The following is a 21,852-nucleotide window of genomic DNA, read 5'->3' on the forward strand; positions in this document are numbered from 1 at the left end:
TTTTTTGGGATCATATTTTCTATTCCGCTATTTAATCAAAAACCTTTGGGGATCAGTTAAATTGGGGGATAGTCTGTGTCGGTACGTGTGAGAGAGATCCACCTTTCCAAGTTGTTGGGGTTCATCTCATACTTCTGAAGGTTTGAGGGTGCTGCCTGTTCCATACCCCCCCTACTCCTCATCTAGCCTTTTAGGGGTACAAACAATAGTAATTGGGGCCTAGTGTGGTTGTGTACGTGCGAGATACATACACTTTTTTTGATCATATTTCCTATTCCGCTATTCAATAAAAACCTTTGAGGATCAATTGAATTGCGGGATAGTCTGTGTCGGTACGTGTGAGAGAGATCCACCTTTCCAAGTTGTTGGGGTTCATCTCATACTTCTGAAGGTTTGAGGGTGCTGCCTGTTCCATACTCCCCCTACTCCTCATCTAGCCTTTTAGGGGTACAAACAATAGTAATTGGGGCCCAGTGTGGTTGTGTACGTGTGATATACATACACTTTTTTGGGATCATATTTTCTATTCCGCTATTTAATCAAAAACCTTTGGGGATCAGTTAAATTGGGGGATAGTCTGTGTCGGTACGTGTGAGAGAGATCCACCTTTCCAAGTTGTTGGGGTTCATCTCATACTTCTGAAGGTTTGAGGGTGCTGCCTGTTCCATACCCCCCCTACTCCTCATCTAGCCTTTTAGGGGTACAAACAATAGTAATTGGGGCCTAGTGTGGTTGTGTACGTGCGAGATACATACACTTTTTTTGATCATATTTCCTATTCCGCTATTCAATAAAAACCTTTGAGGATCAATTGAATTGCGGGATAGTCTGTGTCGGTACGTGTGAGAGAGATCCACCTTTCCAAGTTGTTGGGGTTCATCTCATACTTCTGAAGGTTTGAGGGTGCTGCCTGTTCCATACTCCCCCTACTCCTCATCTAGCCTTTTAGGGGTACAAACAATAGTAATTGGGGCCTAGTGTGGTTGTGTACGTGTGATATACATACACTTTTTTTGGATCATATTTTCTATTCCGCTATTTAATCAAAAACCTTTGGGGATCAGTTAAATTGGGGGATAGTCTGTGTCGGTACGTGTGAGAGAGATCCACCTTTCCAAGTTGTTGGGGTTCATCTCATACTTCTGAAGGTTTGAGGGTGCTGCCTGTTCCATACCCCCCCTACTCCTCATCTAGCCTTTTAGGGGTACAAACAATAGTAATTGGGGCCTAGTGTGGTTGTGTACGTGCGAGATACATACACTTTTTTTGATCATATTTCCTATTCCGCTATTCAATAAAAACCTTTGAGGATCAATTGAATTGCGGGATAGTCTGTGTCGGTACGTGTGAGAGAGATCCACCTTTCCAAGTTGTTGGGGTTCATCTCATACTTCTGAAGGTTTGAGGGTGCTGCCTGTTCCATACTCCCCCTACTCCTCATCTAGCCTTTTAGGGGTACAAACAATAGTAATTGGGGCCTAGTGTGGTTGTGTACGTGTGATATACATACACTTTTTTTGGATCATATTTTCTATTCCGCTATTTAATCAAAAACCTTTGGGGATCAGTTAAATTGGGGGATAGTCTGTGTTGGTACGTGTGAGAGAGATCCACCTTTCCAAGTTGTTGGGGTTCATCTCATACTTCTGAAGGTTTGAGGGTGCTGCCTGTTCCATACTCCCCCTACTCCTCATCTAGCCTTTTAGGGGTACAAACAATAGTAATTGGGGCCCAGTGTGGTTGTGTACGTGTGATATACATACACTTTTTTGGGATCATATTTTCTATTCCGCTATTTAATCAAAAACCTTTGGGGATCAGTTAAATTGGGGGATAGTCTGTGTCGGTACGTGTGAGAGAGATCCACCTTTCCAAGTTGTTGGGGTTCATCTCATACTTCTGAAGGTTTGAGGGTGCTGCCTGTTCCATACCCCCCCTACTCCTCATCTAGCCTTTTAGGGGTACAAACAATAGTAATTGGGGCCTAGTGTGGTTGTGTACGTGCGAGATACATACACTTTTTTTGATCATATTTCCTATTCCGCTATTCAATAAAAACCTTTGAGGATCAATTGAATTGCGGGATAGTCTGTGTCGGTACGTGTGAGAGAGATCCACCTTTCCAAGTTGTTGGGGTTCATCTCATACTTCTGAAGGTTTGAGGGTGCTGCCTGTTCCATACTCCCCCTACTCCTCATCTAGCCTTTTAGGGGTACAAACAATAGTAATTGGGGCCCAGTGTGGTTGTGTACGTGTGATATACATACACTTTTTTGGGATCATATTTTCTATTCCGCTATTTAATCAAAAACCTTTGGGGATCAGTTAAATTGGGGGATAGTCTGTGTCGGTACGTGTGAGAGAGATCCACCTTTCCAAGTTGTTGGGGTTCATCTCATACTTCTGAAGGTTTGAGGGTGCTGCCTGTTCCATACCCCCCCTACTCCTCATCTAGCCTTTTAGGGGTACAAACAATAGTAATTGGGGCCTAGTGTGGTTGTGTACGTGCGAGATACATACACTTTTTTTGATCATATTTCCTATTCCGCTATTCAATAAAAACCTTTGAGGATCAATTGAATTGCGGGATAGTCTGTGTCGGTACGTGTGAGAGAGATCCACCTTTCCAAGTTGTTGGGGTTCATCTCATACTTCTGAAGGTTTGAGGGTGCTGCCTGTTCCATACTCCCCCTACTCCTCATCTAGCCTTTTAGGGGTACAAACAATAGTAATTGGGGCCCAGTGTGGTTGTGTACGTGTGATATACATACACTTTTTTGGGATCATATTTTCTATTCCGCTATTTAATCAAAAACCTTTGGGGATCAGTTAAATTGGGGGATAGTCTGTGTCGGTACGTGTGAGAGAGATCCACCTTTCCAAGTTGTTGGGGTTCATCTCATACTTCTGAAGGTTTGAGGGTGCTGCCTGTTCCATACTCCCCCTACTCCTCATCTAGCCTTTTAGGGGTACAAACAATAGTAATTGGGGCCCAGTGTGGTTGTGTACGTGTGATATACATACACTTTTTTTGGATCATATTTTCTATTCCGCTATTTAATTTAACTGGGCCTCCATGCGAGACCTGTGTGCCTTGTTGCGCTGTTTTGAGTACTCCACCAACATGGCCAGTGGCAATGACGCTGTTCTCAGCTTAACTATCCCACTTCTATGCCTCCTTGAAAAAACAATTCGGGCGATGATGGAAGAGGATGTGGCACAGGATGAGGAGGAGGAGGAGGATGAAGAGGTAACATTTCCAAGGCTTTCAGGGCAGTCATTCGCAAGGGGCTCCGAGGGTGGGTTCCTGCACACGCAAACGCCAGGGACGCAATTGTCCAGCAGGGGCACAGTTCTGGAGGATGAGGAGGATGAGGAGGAGGAGGAGCTGGAGGAGGAGATGGAACCATGTTCACAGCAGGGTGGCACCCAGGCCAGCTCATGGCCATCACTGGTGCGTGGCTGGGGGGATACAGAGGACACGGACGATACACCTCCCACAGAGGACAGCCTTTCGTTGCCTCTGGGCAGCCTGGCACACATGAGCGATTACATGCTGCAGTGTCTCCACAACGACCGCCGAGTTGCCCACATTCTAACTTGTGCTGATTACTGGGTGGCCACGCTGCTGGATCCCCGTTACAAGGACAACGTACCGTCCTTAATTCACTCACTGGAGCGCGATCGCAAGATGCGCGAGTACAAGCGCACGCTGGTAGACGCCATGCTGCTGGCATTCCCATCTGACAGCGGGGCCACAGTGGAAGCACAAGGCAGAGGAGGAGGAGGAGGAGGTCGCCAACGCAACCAGGGCACCGCCAGCACCTCAGAAGGCAGGGTTAGCATGGCCGAAATGTGGAAAAGCTTTGTCAGCACGCCACAACAAACAGCAGCACCAGCAGCTCAGATGGAACGTCTTAGCAGGAGGCAGCATTTTACCAACATGGTGGAGCAGTATGTGTGCACACGCCTACATGTAGTGAATGACGGGTCTGCCCCCTTCAACTTCTGGGTCTCCAAATTGGGCACATGGCTTGAGCTTGCCCTTTACGCCTTGGAGGTGCTGGCGTGCCCTGCAGCCAGTGTATTATCTGAACGGGTATTTAGCACGGCTGGGGGCGTTATAACAGACAAGCGCAGCCGCCTGTCCAGAGACAATGTGGACAAGCTCACGTTCATTAAAATGAACCAGGCATGGATCCCACGGGACTTTTCCGTACCTTATGCAGAATAGCAATGGATACCGACCTTACCCACCCATTGTTCCATTTTTGCTCTTTCTCACTCTTTTGGGGTGTACCCTCATTTAAAATTTTTGAAAAGAAGCAGTGTTGGCTACCTCGTCCTCCTCCTCAGGGCCAGATTAATGTAGGGGCTATTGGAGCTGCAGCTCCAGGCCCCTACCTTTTATATAGGCCCCGGGTTGGCCATATTCACTGTTACCGCTCTTCTGTCACTTGTAAACACAGAAGTCTGGCTTCTATGCTCGCTTCCCCAGGCAGCACCCTCAGAACCTCCCCACACAGCGTGAAGGCCGGACAAGGAGGGACAGTTGGCGATGCATGGATGTGTTTATGGGCTTCAGAGACAGCATCCCATGTTGAATTAGGCATGCATGGCTGCACCCTTCCTCCTCTGGGTGCATGGCAAGGCACGGCCCTTAAGGCCCTTCAAAATCCTCAGCACCAAGCCCATGATGCTGTTAATCCGGCCCTGGTCCTCCTCCACCGCCGCTTCCACCTACACCGCCCATAGGTGTGCGCAGCCTATTGCATTAAGGTGTGCACCCCAAAGTTGAAATACACATGCATGTGTTTGCCAGCAGGGAGAGTAATGTATCGGGGCCATGTACCTGTAGGCAAGGAGAAATAGAGCAGAGCAGGTCCCAGGGAGATCTTTCCCATCTCCTCACTGGCAATGCTATGTGCCCTAGGTGATTAGGGTGTGCCCAGGCACACCCAGCACACCCTGTGCGCACGCCTATGTCACCGCCACATCCACCACCACCTCAACCTCCCTCCTACTCCATATGGGCCTCGTCCTTCAGAGATGAAGAAGAACATTGTTTTATTTTTCTGTTTTTTTTTTGTTGTTTTAAGTTATTTCCCTATCCACATTTGTTTGCAGAGCACTTGCCATGCTCTTAATTACGTTTTGCTGCCATTTGCAGCACTCTAGCCCTTTCCTTTGGTGTTTTAGAGCCATTTTAGTGCCTTAAAGTTCGGGTCCCCATTGACTTCAATGGGGTTCGGTGTCCGGGAAAAGTTCGGTAAAAGTCCGGGACACGGACCCGGACTTTTTTTTAAAGTTCGGCCGAACCCGTCGAACACGGACATCTAGGTGTTCGCTCAACCCTAATATTTACTAAATAAAATCAGGAAAGAATAATGTCAAAAACGTAACTGGTAATCAACACAAAATGCAAAACCAAATTCAATAATATTTATAACACAGGTAATGTGAGAAATTCAATCAAAGGATATTATTACAGAATATAAAGGTAACCAAAACCCATAACTTGGGGAATGTGATTATCAGCTTCCCATGAGCTCATGAAATATGGAAACAGAATTTGACAGATTTGACACGTGACCTTTCTCAGCCAACAGATGTTCACAACTCAATGTTTAAAAAAATTGCATGGACAAAAATTGTTACACCATGCACCAAGACTTGGTTAAATAAAAACCTCCATTAAGTTCATCTATTTTAAGAATTCATCATAACTGCACCATTTACTATGGACTGAATTCAGCCTCAAGGTCCCAAGATAAAAAAAAAAAAAAACAGTCATACTGCAGTTAGAATGATCTAAATTCAAATCTTGATGCTATAAGGATAATAATGGTTCAGTCAGATGTACATGGCAAGTAAATTGCCTATAGAAAATATAAAAATAAATACTTTACCAAAGACTGCTATGTAGGTTGTCTGAGATATCACTTTGAATAGTATGCCTTAGTTTCCAATCTCTCCCATCAGTGTGTCAGAACCTCATCAGAGCATCTTGCTTCATTCCTGATCTTTTCAATTCTCTCCAGTCTCTCACTTACACTGAACATTTATCCTATGGGCGTGGATTTTGTTTTCCACATAAAAATACATCAGATATGGGTATATAAAAGAAATACCTCATCTGACCATCACCCAACAAGGAGGCACTCTTTGCCTGTATAAAAGTGTGGATTAAATAATTTAATTCAAGTATTTTCTCAAAGATAACCTTCCGACCTTAGCCTTGGAGAAAAACTTAAATTCCTAGTATGTTTACCCCCCCATGTCACTTTACTATCAAGAATAGTGTCTACCTTGAAGGATTTATATATGCCTGGATAGGATTTTAAAGCCACTGCAATTAACATTCCTTATACATGAAGCACTTAAAAAAATATGGAATTAGTACTTAGCTCTTTACACAAAAAAAAAAAAAAACAATGGTTTACATATTTAAAGCGTATACCTACTAAATCAATAACAATACACATATAATTCAAGGAGTACCTCCCCCCCAATATATAATGAATATTGGTTAAACATTATAAAAGTAAATATATATATAAAACGTTCCTAGAACTTATTCAATTAAGTAGGCCTATGTATATGCTTCATATAATACAATGACATAATAATACTGTTGCTAATACAATTACTACAAATAATAATAATGTTTGCTAAAGCATATTTTTAAATGAGCCCTACAAAAAAAATGTAACATTCTGATCTCTTGTCCATTGTTGAAATCCAGACAAGAATGACATCACTCTCATTATAACCTAGCCTGGCACCGTGACTAGCCCTTATCTTGGCATGTTGTCTGGGGAGCCCCTTTAATTTATGGATAGAGAAGGTCTTTGCTGAGACTCAAAATTTTTCTGTAATACTGTAATCTTTACCCAAGGACAATGAACTTACATTCACCTCATGACAAAATGGCTGCCAGGATGCTCATATATCAATATGTATAAAATAATATGTATGGGCCTGCCTTATATGATTCCTTTTAGCCCCAATAGTTCTGACAATTACATGAAGAGACAGAAGGATTTGAGGCAGCCTACATCCACACAAGATCTGAGCTTACTTCTCCAAAATGTTTGGAACAATCTACCTGTCAAGTTGCTTAAAAAAACTGTGTCCAAGTGTATCTAGAGGAATAAAATAATTTATGTTGTTTTGAAAGCAAAGAGTGGTCACACCAAATATTGATTTCATTTGGATGTCTCTTCTGTTAATTTACTTTCCATTTTGTTAATTGATAAAATAAACCAAATACACTTCTGTGTCTAAATGCATTCCCAATTTACAGCATTTTATATATTAGTGCCAATACACATGATATAGGGAACCAGGGTTATATAGGGTCCTCTAGCTATGTTTTGTAGGCATTAAGACTGGTGGCCAAGTGCAGCATCATGATCTGCAACACCCCACACATAACTTTTATGTGCCATATAAAGAAGGGAGCTCCAACATACAGAGCTGTGCTGAAAACTTGCAGGGGGTCACAGCTCTGGGTGCTTTCCATAGCTGTGTACCCCATCATATACTATATAATAGGAAACATTACATTTTACCCCTACTTGGGGGAATTCTAAATGACTAGAAGGCAACAGGACAGTATCTGTACTCATAACAATTGATTTCCTTGGCTTCATTTTTAACTTTTGGCCACTCTATGACAAAACACAACAGTAACCTATTGGTTACAGTACATTGTACAATGTTGTAGCAGCTTTGAACCGTTAGAGTCACAGTTGGACTGACAATAATTACATTTTTTATGCTTTTCATTTATGAGTCAGTCAAGGTTTAACCACTTTAATACCATGCACTTTTACCCCTTCCCTGACCAGGGCAATTTTCAGCTTTCAGCGCTTACTGACTTCGAATGACAATTGTGCAGTCATGCAAAACTGTACCCATATGACATTTTTACATTTTTTTTTTTCACACAAAAAGAGCTTTCTTTTGTTGGTAGTTATTCACCACTGATTGTTTTATTTATTTTGATAAATAAAATTTGTGTTATAAAATCTTGCAAATTAAAAATCTTTCTTCATAAATTTAGGCCAAAATGTATTCTGCTACTTTTTTTTGGTAAAAATAACCCAAATCAGTGTATATTATTTAGTCTGTAGGAAAGTTATAGAGCCCAAAAAAATGGTATATATTTGAAAATCTATCAATCCTGATGTACTGATGGCCTCCCATCTCATTTCTTGAGGCCTGAAAACACCAGGACAATACAATATCCCCCGAAAAGACCCCTTTTTGTAAAGAGGAAAGTCCAAGGTATTTAGAAGGAGGCATGGCAAGTTTTTAAAAGTTTTATTTTTTTGTCACAATTTTTTGGAAAATGAAGAAATTAAAGGAAAATTAAAATTAAAAAAAAGAAAGTTCTAATTTTCATTCATTACTTTATAACTTTTTTTATACATACTGTCACCAGCGCAGCATAGTGTTATCATAAATCTGGTGTGGTGGTGATCAGGGACACTGACAGGTGACAGTATGTAAAAAAAATAATAATTAAAATCTTTGTTTACAATTTTTTACAATAACGTGTTATCATAGTAGCACTGTACTACTCTGGGAAAGTGATCAGGATTTTTCTTTTTTTTTTTTTATGATATAAACATTATGATTGTTTATATCATTTTTACTGAATAAAACGGATCCACCATTGTCTTCTCTCTACCTCCTCCTGGAGTCAGCCACAAGTGAGCCCATCAAAACGAGGTAAGACAAACAAACAACACAGGGATTATAACTAGGGTTGAGCGAACACGGACTGTATTATTTGTGTTCGTACCGAATAAATGGATTTTTGTTACCCGAACACGGACCCGAAAACTTTACTGTATGTTCGGGTAAAAATCCGTGTTCGGTCATTTTATTTCCGGGTTTTGCATGCTTTGGCGCGCTTTTCATGGCGGGCTTTCAACAGCCAATCAACAAGCGTTTAACTGGTGTGCCTTAAGCCATCCCAGCCATGCCTACAAATGTATTAGTAGCTGTGATTGGCCATCTGAAGCATGTGACCAAGTCTTTATATGTTCGAGGCAGCGCCGCTGCGGCATCATTCTGCTGTTTAGTTCAGGGAAAGAGCACACATCAACGTGCTGGCTGCTGATTAGGGACAGACAGGAAGAAAAAAAACATTTGTGTCCGGATAGAATTCAGGGACAGGTCGGAGTGTGTTAGGCAGGGCGAGTTGTAGGCATTTTAGGGAGAGAGTCTGCTGATTTTTTAGGGTCAGTTTTCTACGATCGATTTTGCTGTGTGGGAGGGGTTTGCAGTGACCGATCTACGATCTTATCAATCCTTTTAGGGAGAGAGTCTGCTGATTTTTAGGGTCAGTGTGTTCTACAAACTACAATCGATATTGCTGTGTGGGGTGGGGTTTGCAGTGACCGATCTACGATCTTATCAATCCTTTTAGGGAGAGAGTCTGCTGATTTTTAGGGTCAGTGTGTTCTACAAACTACAATCGATATTGCTGTGTGTGTGGGGTGCAGAGAACACAATCTTTTTGGGGTGCAGTGAACACAATCTTTTTGGGGTGCAGTGAACACAATCTTTTTGGGGTGCAGTGAACACAATCTTTTTTGCCCACTGAGGAGGAGGGAGAAAAGTATTTTTCTATCAGGCACTGTGTGCAGCGTTTTTCCTTCAGCTGTGCTGTGCTGACTGATCATACACTGCTGTGTTCAGTTCACATGTGCTATTATTGAGTGGTTTCAAAAATCATACACTTTTTTTCTATTCCACTATTCAATATACAGCCTTGGGTTAAAAAAAAAATAAATTGTGGCCTGCAGCAGAGCTGAATGATATTTGGGGTTTTTGGGGTTCATCTCATACTTCTGAAGATTTGAGGGTGCTGCCTGTTCCATACTCCTCCTACTCCTCATTCAGCCTTTTAGGGGTACAAACAATAGTAATTGGGGCCTAGTGTGGTTTTGTACGTGTGAGATACATACACTTTTTTTGATCATATTTCCTATTCCGCTATTCAATAAAAACCTTTGGGGATCAATTAAATTGTGGGATAGTTTGTGTTGGTACGTGTGAGATCCACCTTTCCACGTTTTTGGGGTTCATCTCATACTTCTGAAGATTTGAGGGTGCTGCCTGTTCCATACTCCTCCTAATCCTCATTCAGCCTTTTAGGGGTACATACAATAGTAATTGGGGCCTAGTGTGCTTCTGTACGTGTGAGATACATACACTTTTCTTTTTTTTTTTAAATCAGGCAAAAATTTTATTAAAGATGTCAAACAAAACATCAACACACAAAAAAAAAGAACAGAAATACAGAGTCCAGAACACGTACAATACTCAAGTGCATGGAAAAGCCCACAGTGATAGCATACATGTTTACCAACAGAAATCCCCATATGCAACAGGAAAATATACAATAATCTGACCCATCTACCCCGCACCCCCACCAGATACATCAACCATAAGCAGAGCAGACACTGATCTCTCGTGTAACAATGGTCCCCGGGCCTCACCTCACCCCTGCCAGAAGATTGTTCAGGACCAACTCCACCGGGGCAAGTCCCGGCACAGCCAGCCAAGGAGCCCACAGGCGGTCAAATTTACCCGCGCTGCCCCTATGTTGATATATATACTTCTCTAATCTAAGTGTGTCACCCATAGCCGCAACCCATTCCTTAACCAGTGGGGCTCTTGGTGAAATCCATCGCCTCAGTATCAATTTCCTTGCCTGAAACAGAGCTCGCCCGATGGCCTGCAGGGCCAGCTCAGGGGCCTGAACTTCACCAAGAATACCCAACAGACAAACCTTAGGGTCCTCCGGTATCGTAACCCCGAAGGCCCCCGAGAGCGTCGAGAGTACTCCCTTCCAATAGACATGAAGTTTGGGGCAGCGCCAAAGAAGATGCATTAAGTCTCCGTGGTCCTGCATACATCGACCACAGGTGGGAGAATCTCTCCTCCCCATCCTGAACAGCCGGGCTGGTGTGTAATGAGTCCTGTACAAAATGTAGAGTTGAGACAATCTCTGAGCCACATTCAGAGAGCTCAGCTGCACAGCCTGTAGAGCCTCCTCCCATTGTTCATCCTCAAATACCCCCACATCCGCCTCCCACCGGGGAACCACTCGAAGGGGGTGCCGATCCATGAAGGAGCTCATTAGGAGGGAATAGCAATTTGAAATAAACCCCTTAAAATCAGAAACAGTAGACATAAAGTGAAATATCGGGGCGGGAAAGTGAGTGCAAAGATCATCCCCCCCCTGGGCCTTAACGGCATGCGCCAACTGTACATAATAAAAGTGCATGGACTTGGGGAGACGAAATTCCTCCCGAAGTGCAGCAAAAGATCTGAGCACCCCACCGCGGAATATATGGGTCATATGAGAGATGCCATGTCCCAGCCACTTAGCCCCGTACGGCAGTCCAGCCAGCTCCGGGTATCTGGCATTCTTCCAGATAGGGCTATAGTCCGTATATCCCAATACCTGCTGCAGCTGACGAGCCTTGTTCCAGGTCTTTTGCATAAGGACATAGGTTGGATAGCGCTTACTAGACTTCCCAAATCGCAAGGATTCCAATTGGGCCGCCACATCTCCCCTGCCCACAATGTGGGCTACAAGGCACGCAATTGACCCCTCTCCCTTCTCACTCATGACCTGTGCAATATGCTGAAGTTGGGAGGCTAAGTAGTACAGCCAGGGATTTGGAACTGCTAGACCCCCAAGCTCCTTAGGTCGCTGAAGGTGTTCCAACTTTATACGAGGGCTCTTACTCAGCCACAGAAATGATCTAAAAATGGTATTGACAATCTGGAATAGCCTTAGGGGGACCACGACCGGGGAGTTGTGAAGGGCGTAGAGCAACTGGGGCATGAGAATCATTTTTATGAGGTTGGCCCTGCCCACCAGTGACATGCGCAACCTCGACCAGACCTTTATCTTATCCCTAAAGCGGGCGAGGAGGGGAGTTAGGTTAAGACGGGCAAAGTCTAAGGGCTGTGGAGTCACCTGCAACCCCAAGTAACGAAACTCAGTGGAGACAGGAATCCCCGTTACCCCCACTTCCTGGGAACCCTCGGGATCATCGAGCAGCATCAAGGAGGATTTGGACCAATTAATAAGCAGGCCCGAAAACGAACCAAACGTAGTAATAACCTCCATAGCCTCCTTCAGAGAACCAGAGGTATCACCCAACAGAAGCATGGTATCATCCGCATATAGCATGATCTTTTCCTCCAAGGGGCCGTATCGGAATCCCACTATGTTCTGATTGGACCTAATCAGGGCAGCTAGAGGCTCTATCGCCAGGGCAAAGATTAAGGGGGACAGGGGGCACCCCTGCCTAGTTCCCCTAAACAGGGAGAAGGGACGGGACACCCTACCACCCTCCCGGATAGCGGCCACCGGGGCCTGGTACAACAGTTTTACCCATGAAATAAAGTTCTCACCAAAGCCAAACTTGGACAAGACCACCCACAAGTAGTCCCACTCTACACTGTCAAATGCCTTTTGCGCATCAAGTGAGAGCAATGCCCTACTGCCCCCATTGTCCGCCGGGGATTGTAAGTTCAGGAATAAGCGGCGCAGGTTAATGGATGTCGACTTGTGCGGCATAAAGCCTGATTGATCAGCATGTACAATGGAAGCAACTACCCGGTTGAGTCGTAGTGCAAGAGCCTTCGCCAGGATCTTAATGTCGCTCTGCAAGAGCGAGATAGGACGGTAGGACCCGGGGTCCAGACCGTCCTTCCCCGGCTTCAAGAGGAGGATAACATTAGCCCTACACATAGAAGGCGGCAACCTCATATTCCGCTTGGCCTCCAAAAAGACCTCCAGAAGATGCGGCAGCGTCTCCTCCGCATACTCCTTGTATACCTCCATTGGCAGCCCATCCTCCCCCGGAGCTTTACAGTTAGGGAAGGAAGCCGACGCATTCTGAAGCTCCTTCAGGGTAAGGGGAGCCTCTAGTTCAGCTCTCTCCAGATCTGACAAGCAGGGCAGGGAGATGGCATCTACATAATCCGAGAGTTCCGCAGCATTGTGTTCCTGTCTGGATTGGTATAGGGTAGCGTAGAATGACCTCAACACCTCCATAACCCGATCCGGGGTGTTCACGACTCGGCCCCCATCACCCATAAGTGCCCCAATGGACGGCGACGTTTGATGAGAGTGGGCAATCCTGGCCAACAACCTGCCCGTGGTTTCCCCCTCCTCATAGTAGCCTGCCGTTGAAAGAACCTCCTACGTTCAGCCCCAGAGGAATTAACACGAACCAGAGCCTCCTGAGCAGCCAGCCAGCCCTCTTGGTTAGTCTCAGATGGGTCCGCAATATAGCGTCACCAAACCCTCAGCCTGCACCCCCAGAGCCGCCGTGTTCCTCTTGATAGCCTGTACCTCCCTGATGAATAAACCCCGTAGATAGGCCTTAAAAGCTTCCCACTGTACACCCCGCTCCCCTGCAACATTATGTACCTGCCAGAACTCCCGCATAGCCTCTCTAAGCCTATTATGTGAGGGGAACAAGTGCAACCAGAAGGCATTAGGTTTCCACGGCGCCCTCTGCAGGGTAGCGGAGGGGCGCGCAGCTAGACACAGCACCAAAGGAGAATGATCTGAGACACCCCTGGGGGCATAATCAACCTTGTCAACATATCTAATAGCAGAAGAGGAGCAGAGGCACAAATCGATACGATATAAAGAGGTGTGGGTTTTAGAAAAGCAGGAGAAGACCCTGGTCCCCGGATTACGGAGCCGCCAGATGTCCGTCCAACCCACTTCCTCAGCGAATTTCGCCAAGGCCGATCGTCCCATGCCTCCACTCCCCAGTGCAGAAGAATGTCGGTCCAACTGAGCGTCCAATACACAATTAAAGTCCCCCAGTACATAGACCGGAACCTCCGGGTGGCTCAAAGTATAGGATACAAGCTGGTGAAGGACCTCACCATGGAACGGGGGCGGAATATAGATAAAGGCCAGGATACAGTGTAAGGTATACAGTTTACAGTAAATAAATACAAACCGTCCCTCCCCGTCAACTAGACTATGATGTTCCTGAAAGTCAAGGGACCGATGGACTAGCACACTCACCCCACGAGAGTAGGAGGTGTGCGTGGAGTGGTATTCCCAGCCCGCCCAGGCACAATGCAACCAGGATCGCAACTCAGCATCCAAGTGAGTCTCCTGTAACGAACAGATGGCTGGAAAATGCCTGCGCAGGGTCGAGGAAACCATGGAACGCTTAAGTGGGTCCCTCAGCCCCCTAACATTCCAGGAAATAACCGGGACAGCCGTCATGGTGGGCGACAGAGCAGCACAAGCCCCGGCGGGGCAGGGACACCGATCAGCGGATCTCGCACAGGATAGGGTACAAGATAGGGGTCATGGCTATCACCAGCTAGACATACAGTAAAGGTACAATTCGGACTCCAATTCAAGGAGGTCAACAGGACCTTCCAACTAAACAGTGCAAAAAACCCCCGAGCACCGTGCCGAGGGTACCCCAACCGGCCACACAGATTCCAACTGCCAAGGCCCTCGGACACCGGTGTCGCAGAAAAAGTCCCTGGGGAGCACCCCAGCTCAGCCTCCCCTCCCATGTAGAGGACAACAGGTCTCATCCACACTGGCGAGGAAGCCAAATACTGTCCAAAAGGGGATGAGAAAAATTACCCCCCACAGAAAAATAAAAAGGAGGGGGGGGGAGAAAAAAAAACATCCAAAAAGGGGGAAATGAGTCACAAGTACTTACAGGAACCCAAGTTTCTGCGGAATGGACAGAACCTTACAGCTCCAAGCTAGCAAACAGGATATTAGCACCTGCAAAACAGGAGTAGAACAGGGGAAGAGAAAAAAAAAACAGGGGGTAGCAGGAGAGAGGAAAAAATCACAGGTACTTCCATCTCCAGGCTGGGGGCAGGGCCCCCCAAACAGCATCCACCGGGTCATCTTCACAGAAGGGCACTGGAGAAGAATCTTCAGGCCACATCATCTTCCGTAGGCAGCTAACGAGGACGAAGGGAATGCTCATTGTGGTCAATCCACGAGGAAGCTTCCGACGGATCCTCAAAGAAATGATGTTGAACCCCAGCAATAATACGGAGCTTCGCAGGATACAGCATGGCATAGGAGGCATGTAGATTCTGCAGACGCTGTTTGACCGCGAAGAATTTCGCCCTGCTCCTCTGCACCTCAGCGGAGAAATCCGGGTAAAACGAGACCCGCACCCCATTATACTGTATATCCGCTCTCTCGCCAGTCTCAGGATAGTCTCTTTGTCTCTATAATTAAGCAAGCGGGCAAGCATGGTCCTTGGCGGGCGGCCCGGTTGCAGGGGATGAGGGGGAACCCTGTGGGCCCTCTCAACGGCATAAAGAGGGGAGAAGGCATCCCCACCAAAAGTTTCTTTGAGCCAAGAGTCCACAAAGTCCGTGGGGTCTCTCCCCTCCACTTTCTCAGGCAGACCCACAATGCGAACATTGTTCGCCGAAGGCGGTTCTCAACATCCTCAGCCCGCTGTTCTAGGGCCCTGGTCATGCCAGCAGTATGGCGGGACTCCCTGGTCAGGGGGGGTAGCTGGTCCTCCAAATCACTCACTCTCCCCTCCACAGCCGTGGTGAGCTCCCTGACCTTCTGGAGGTCCTGCCGAAGAAGGGACACCGCTTCTGTCAGGCCCCCAAATTGCTTTTTGAGGTGGTCAACATTGGCGTTGCATCTGTTAACTGCCCGCAGGATATCTGCAAGGGTGGGCTGCTCCTCCACTTCCCCGTCACCCTGCTCCATCTCCTCCTCACCCTCAACAGCACAGTCCTCCACTCCAGGGCCAAACCACACCCGGGCTGACGTGGCCAGAAGCACCCGCACTGGTACTGGCGTCTGGAGGTCTCCCTTTCCCCACCGAGCCAGGGGATTTCTGTGCATAGTAGCGCATATCGCGCTGCGGCTCTTTGGGTGGATTTTTTGGGGGCTTGGTGGACTTACTGGAGGTGGCGGGCTTCTCGGAGCCTCTCGTCCGCTGCGGAAGGCCGTGCGCGGCGCCATCTTGGGGCCCAGACATCCCGGAGTTCTCCCGCAATTTGCGGTGGTGCATCGCCTGAAGGCCAGCCGGAGGGATCACAGGCGTGTACCCGACGGTACAGGGATGCCGTCGATACCCGGTAAGCGGCGTAGGAGACCGGGGAAAGGATCGATGTACGGATTCGAGCGGGAGCTCAGTGAGATGCGTCCTCTCACATGCCGTTCCTGGCCACGCCCCCACATACACTCTTTTTGATCATATTTCCTATTCCGCTATTCAATAAAAACCTTTGGGGATCAATTAAATTGCGGGATAGTTTGTGTTGGTACGTGTGAGATCCATCTTTCCAAGTTTTTGGGGTTCATCTCATACTTCTGAAGATTTGAGGGTGCTGCCTGTTCTAAACTCCTCCTACTCCTCATCCTGCCTTTAGGGGTACAAACAATAGTAATTGGGGCCTAGTGTGCTTCTGTACGTGTGAGATACATACACTTTTTTTGATCATATTTTCTATTCCGCTATTTAATCAAAACCTTTGGGTATAAACAATTAAATTGCGGGATAGTCTGTGTCGGTACGTGTGAGATACACCTTTCCAATTTTTGGGGCGCATCTCATACTGCCGAGGATTTGAGGGTGCTTCAGTCTGCCTCCTGCCTGTTCCGAACTCCTCCTACTCCTCATCCTACCTTTAGGGTACAAAAAATTGTAATCGGGGCCTAGATTGTGTTTGTATGTGTGAGATAAACCGTTTTGTAAAATTTGTCCTATTCCGCTATTCAATATACACCCTGTTTGAGTGTAAAAAATTAAATTGCGGGATAGTCTGTACCGGTACATGTGAGATACACCTTTTAAAATTTGTTTGGCGCATCTCCTTCTACCGCCGAGGATTGCAGGGCGCTTCAGTTTGGCTCCTGTTCCCAACTCCTCCTACTCCTCTTCCTCATCCTGCCTTTAGGGTACAAAAAATTGTAATCGGGGCCTAGTTGGTGTTTGTACGTGTGAGATACACCGTTTTGTAAAATTTGTCCTATTCCGCTATTCAATATACACCCTGTTTGAGTGTAAAAAATTAAATTGCGGGATAGTCTGTATCGGTACATGTGATATACACCTTTTAAAATTTGTTTGGCGCATCTCCTTCTACCACCGAGGATTGCAGGGCGCTTCAGTTTGCCTCCTGTTCCCAACTCCTCCTACTCCTCTTCCTCATCCTGCCTTTAGGGTACAAAAAATTGTAATCGGGGCCTAGTCTGTGTTTGTACGTGTGAGATACACCATATTATAAAATTTTTCCTATTCCGCTATTCAATATACACCCTTTTGGAGTGTAAGAAAATTAAATTACGGCATAGTCTGTATCGGTACGTGTGAGATACACCTTTTAAATTTGTTTGGCGCATCTCCTTCCACCGCCAAGGATTGCAGGGCGCTTCAGTTTGCCTCCTGTTCCCAACTCCTCCTACTCCTCTTCCTCATCCTCCCTTTAGGGTACAAAAAATTTTAATCGGGGCCTAGTCTGTGTTTGTACGTGTGAGATACACCGTTTTTTTTATCCTTTTTCCTATTCAATATACACCCTTTTGCGGTAAAAAACATTAAATTGCGGCATAGTTTGCATATTTGACTGTCAGATACACCCGTGCGATACTGTTGTTGTTTTGTTCCGCTATTCAATAAACACCTTTCTAGGGCAAGATCATAAATTACAGAAATATGAGGAGACCGTCAAATAGGGGCCGTGGCCTGGGTTGTGGTGCTGCTGGTAGAGCTCCTGTTGCAAGGAGAGGACATGGTCGATCTGTGCCAGCTACACGCACAAGTGAAACACCTTCCACAAGTGTGAGTAGGCGACAGAACCTGCATCAGTATTTGGTAGGGCATAATGCGCCTCTAGACGTGATGAGGCCTGAAGAAGTACAGGCGATAGTAGATTGGGTTGCTGACAGTGCCTCCAGTTCCTTCACATTGTCTCCCACCCAGTCTACAGCAGAAAGGTCAGAGTTGGCACCTGCAGCCAATGTCCAACCGTCTTTCACCTCACCCCCTTGGAAATCAGGCAAGCAGTCTGAGCCCCAATCCATACAGCAGTCTCTTGTTCTTTTTGAGGACTCTGTCAGCAGGGTTTCCCAGGGCCATCCACCTAGCCCTGCCCCAGAAGTTGAAGAGATTGAGTGCAGCGATGCCCAACCATTTATTTCTAAAGATGAGTACATGCAAGGACCATCGCAGCACGTCTCCGATGATGACGAAACGCAGGTGCCAACTGCTGTGGCGTTCAGCATTGTGGAGACCGACAAGGAGGGCAGGGGTGAAGACTGGGTGGAAGATGATGTGGAGGTAGGTGAGGTCCTCGACCCCACATGGAATGAACGTCATGAAGATGACCTGAGTAGTTTGGAGGAAGAGGCGGTGGTCGCACAGAGCCACCAGCACAGCAGAAGAGGGAGCAGGGTGCAGAAGCGGAGCGGCCGTGCCCTAGACACTACGCCCGCTATTGCCCAACACAGCAAGGGAACGAGCGCACCAAAGTCAGCTCAAAGGAGTTCTCTAGCGTGGAAGTTCTTTAGAAAATGTTCTGATGACAGGACACGAGTGGTTTGCACCCTGTGCAATCAGAGCCTGAAGCGAGGCATAAACCTTCTCAACCTGAGCACAACCTGCATGATCAGGCATCTAAGTGCAAAGCACGAGCTGCAGTGGAGTAGACACCTTCAAAACCAAGAAACGTCTCTGGCTCATCCTGCTTCCTCTTCTGCTGCAGTCTCGGCCGCTCCAGCCACATCTGTAGTGATACCGGCACCTGCCACCCCGCAAACAGAGGATCTGTCAGCAACACCACCACCTGGGTCACCAACCATCTCCACAATGTCCCGTGGAAGCGTTCAGCTTTCCATCTCCCAAACACTTGAGAGGAAGAGGAAGTACCCCCCTACCCACCCGCGATCCCTGGCCCTGAATGCCAGCATTTCAAAATTCTTGGCCTTTGAAATGCTGTCATTCCGTCTGGTGGAGACGCACAGTTTTAAAAACCTTATGTCGGTGGCTGTCCCACAGTACGTCGTGCCCAGCCGCCACTACTTTTCCAGGCAAGCCATCCCTTCCCTGCACAACCACGTGGGGGAAAAAATCAGGTGTGCACTGCGCAACGCCATCTCTGGCAAGGTCCACCTAACTACCGATACGTGGACCAGTAAGCACGGTCAGGGGCGTTATATCTCCCTAACGGCACACTGGGTAAATGCAGTGGCGGATGGGCCTGAGGCGGATAGCAATTTGGCGCATGTCCTTCCACCACCGAGGATTGCAGGGCGCTTCAGTTTGCCTCCTGTTCCTAACTCCTCCTACTCCGCTTCCTCATCCTCTACCGCCTCCTCATCCGGACAGCGTAACACCTTCACCACCAACTTCAGCACGGCCAGGGGTAAATGACAGCAGGCAGTTTTAAAACTTGCCTGTTTGGGGGACAAACCACACACCGCGCAGGAGTTGTGGAGGAGCATGGAACAGCAGACAAATGAGTGGTTGCTGCCAGCGAGCCTCAAGCCCCGCCTGGTGGTGTGCGATAATGGGCGAAATCTCATAGCACCTCTGGGCCTAGCCGGTTTGACGCACATCCCTTGCCTGGCGCATGTGCTGAATTTTGTGGTGCAGAGGTTCCTTAAAAACTACCCTGATATGTCAGAGCTGCTGCAGAAAGTGCGGGCCGTCTGTGCGCACTTTCGGCGTTCTCACCCTGCTGCTGCTCGCCTGTCAGCGCTGCAGCGTAACTTCGGCCTTCCCGCTCACTGCTTCATATGTGACGTGCCCACAAGGTGGAACTCCTCCTTGCACATGCTGCAAAGACTGTGTGAGCAGCAGCAGGCCATAGTGGAGTTTCAGCTGCAGCACGCACGCGTGAGTCGCTCTGCGGAACAGCACCACTTCACCACCAATAACTGGGCCTCCATGTGAGACCTGTGTGCCTTGTTGCGCTGTTTTGAGTACTCCACCAACATGGCCAGTGCCGATGACGCCGTTCTCAGCTTAACTATCCCACTTCTATGCCTCCTTGAAAAAACAATTCGGGCGATGATGGAAGAGGATGTGGCACAGGATGAGAAGGAGGAGGAGGAGGAGGATGAAGAGGTAACATTTCCAAGGCTTTCAGGGCAGTCATTCGCAAGGGGCTCCGAGGGTGGGTTCCGGCACACACAAACGCCAGGGACACAATTGTCCAGCAGGGGCACAGTTCTGCAGGATGAGGAGGATGAGGAGGATGAGGAGGAGGAGCTGGAGGAGGAGATGGAAGCATGTTCACAGCAGGGTGGCACCCAGGCCAGCTCATGGCCATCACTGGTGCATGGCTGGGGGGATACAGAGGACACGGACGATACACCTCCCACAGAGGACAGCCTTTCGTTGCCTCTGGGCAGCCTGGCACACATGAGCGATTTCATGCTGCAGTGTCTCCACAACGACCGCTGAGTTGCCCACATTCTAACTTGTGCTGATTACTGGGTGGCCACGCTGCTGGATCCCCGTTACAAGGACAACGTACCATCCTTAATCCACTCACTGGAGCGCGATCGCAAGATGCACGAGTACAAGCGCACGCTGGTAGATGCCATGCTGCTGGCATTCCCACCTGACAGCGGGGCCACAGTGGAAGCACAAGGCAGAGGAGGAGGAGGAGGAAGAGGTCGCCAACGCAACCAGGGCACCGCCAGCACCTCAGAAGGCAGGGTTAGCATGGCCGAAATGTGGAAAAGCTTTGTCAGCACGCCACAACAAACAGCAGCACCAGCAGCTCATATGGAACGTCTTAGCAGGAGGCAGCATTTCACCAACATGGTGGAGCAGTATGTGTGCACACGCCTAGACGTACTGAATGAGGGGTCTTCCCCCTTCAACTTCTGGGTCTCCAAGTTGGGCACATGGCCTGAGCTTGCCCTTTACGCCTTGGAGGTGCTTTCGTGCCCTGCAGCCAGTGTATTATCTGAACGGGTATTTAGCACGGCTGGGGGCGTTATCACAGACAAGCGCAGCCGCCTGTCCAGAGACAATGTGGACAAGCTCACGTTCATTAAAATGAACCAGGCATGGATCCCACGGGACTTTTCCGTACCTTATAGCGATGGATACCGACCTTACCCAGCCATTGTTCCATTTTTGCTCTTTCTCACTCTTTTGGGGTGTACCCTCATTTAAAATTTGTGAAAAGAAGCAGTGTTGGCTACCTCGTCCTCCTCAGGGCCAGATTAACGTAGGGGATATTGGAGCTGCAGCTCCATGCAGGCCCCTACCTTTTATATAGGCCCCAGGTTGGCCATATTCACTGTTACCGCTCTTCTGTCACTTGTAAACACAGAAGTCTGGCTTCTATGCTCGCTTCCCCAGGCAGCTCCCTCAGAACCTCCCCACACAGCACGAAGGCCGGACAAGGAGGGACAGTTGCCGATGCATGGATGTGTTTATGGGCTTCAGAGACAGCATCCCATGTTGAATTAGGCATGCATGGCTGCACCCCTCCTCCTCTGGGTGCATGCCAAGGCACGGCCCTTAAGGCCCTTCAAAATCCTCAGCACCAAGCCCATGATGCTCTTAATCCGGCCCTGGTCCTCCTCCACCGCCGGTTCCACCTACACCGCCCATAGGTGTGCGCAGCCTATTGCATTAGGGTGTGCACCCCAAAGTTTAAATACACATGCATGTGTTTGCCTACATGTACATGGCCCCGATACATTACTCTCCCTGCTGGCAAAGTGAAATAGAGCAGTGCAGGTCCGAGGGAGATCTTCCCCATCTCCTCACTGGCAAACAGAGCGATAATGCTATGTGCCCTAGGTGATTA

Source organism: Pelophylax lessonae (genome assembly GCF_965119305.1).
Source record: "Pelophylax lessonae genome assembly, chromosome: 2".
Lineage (NCBI taxonomy): Eukaryota > Metazoa > Chordata > Amphibia > Anura > Ranidae > Pelophylax > Pelophylax lessonae.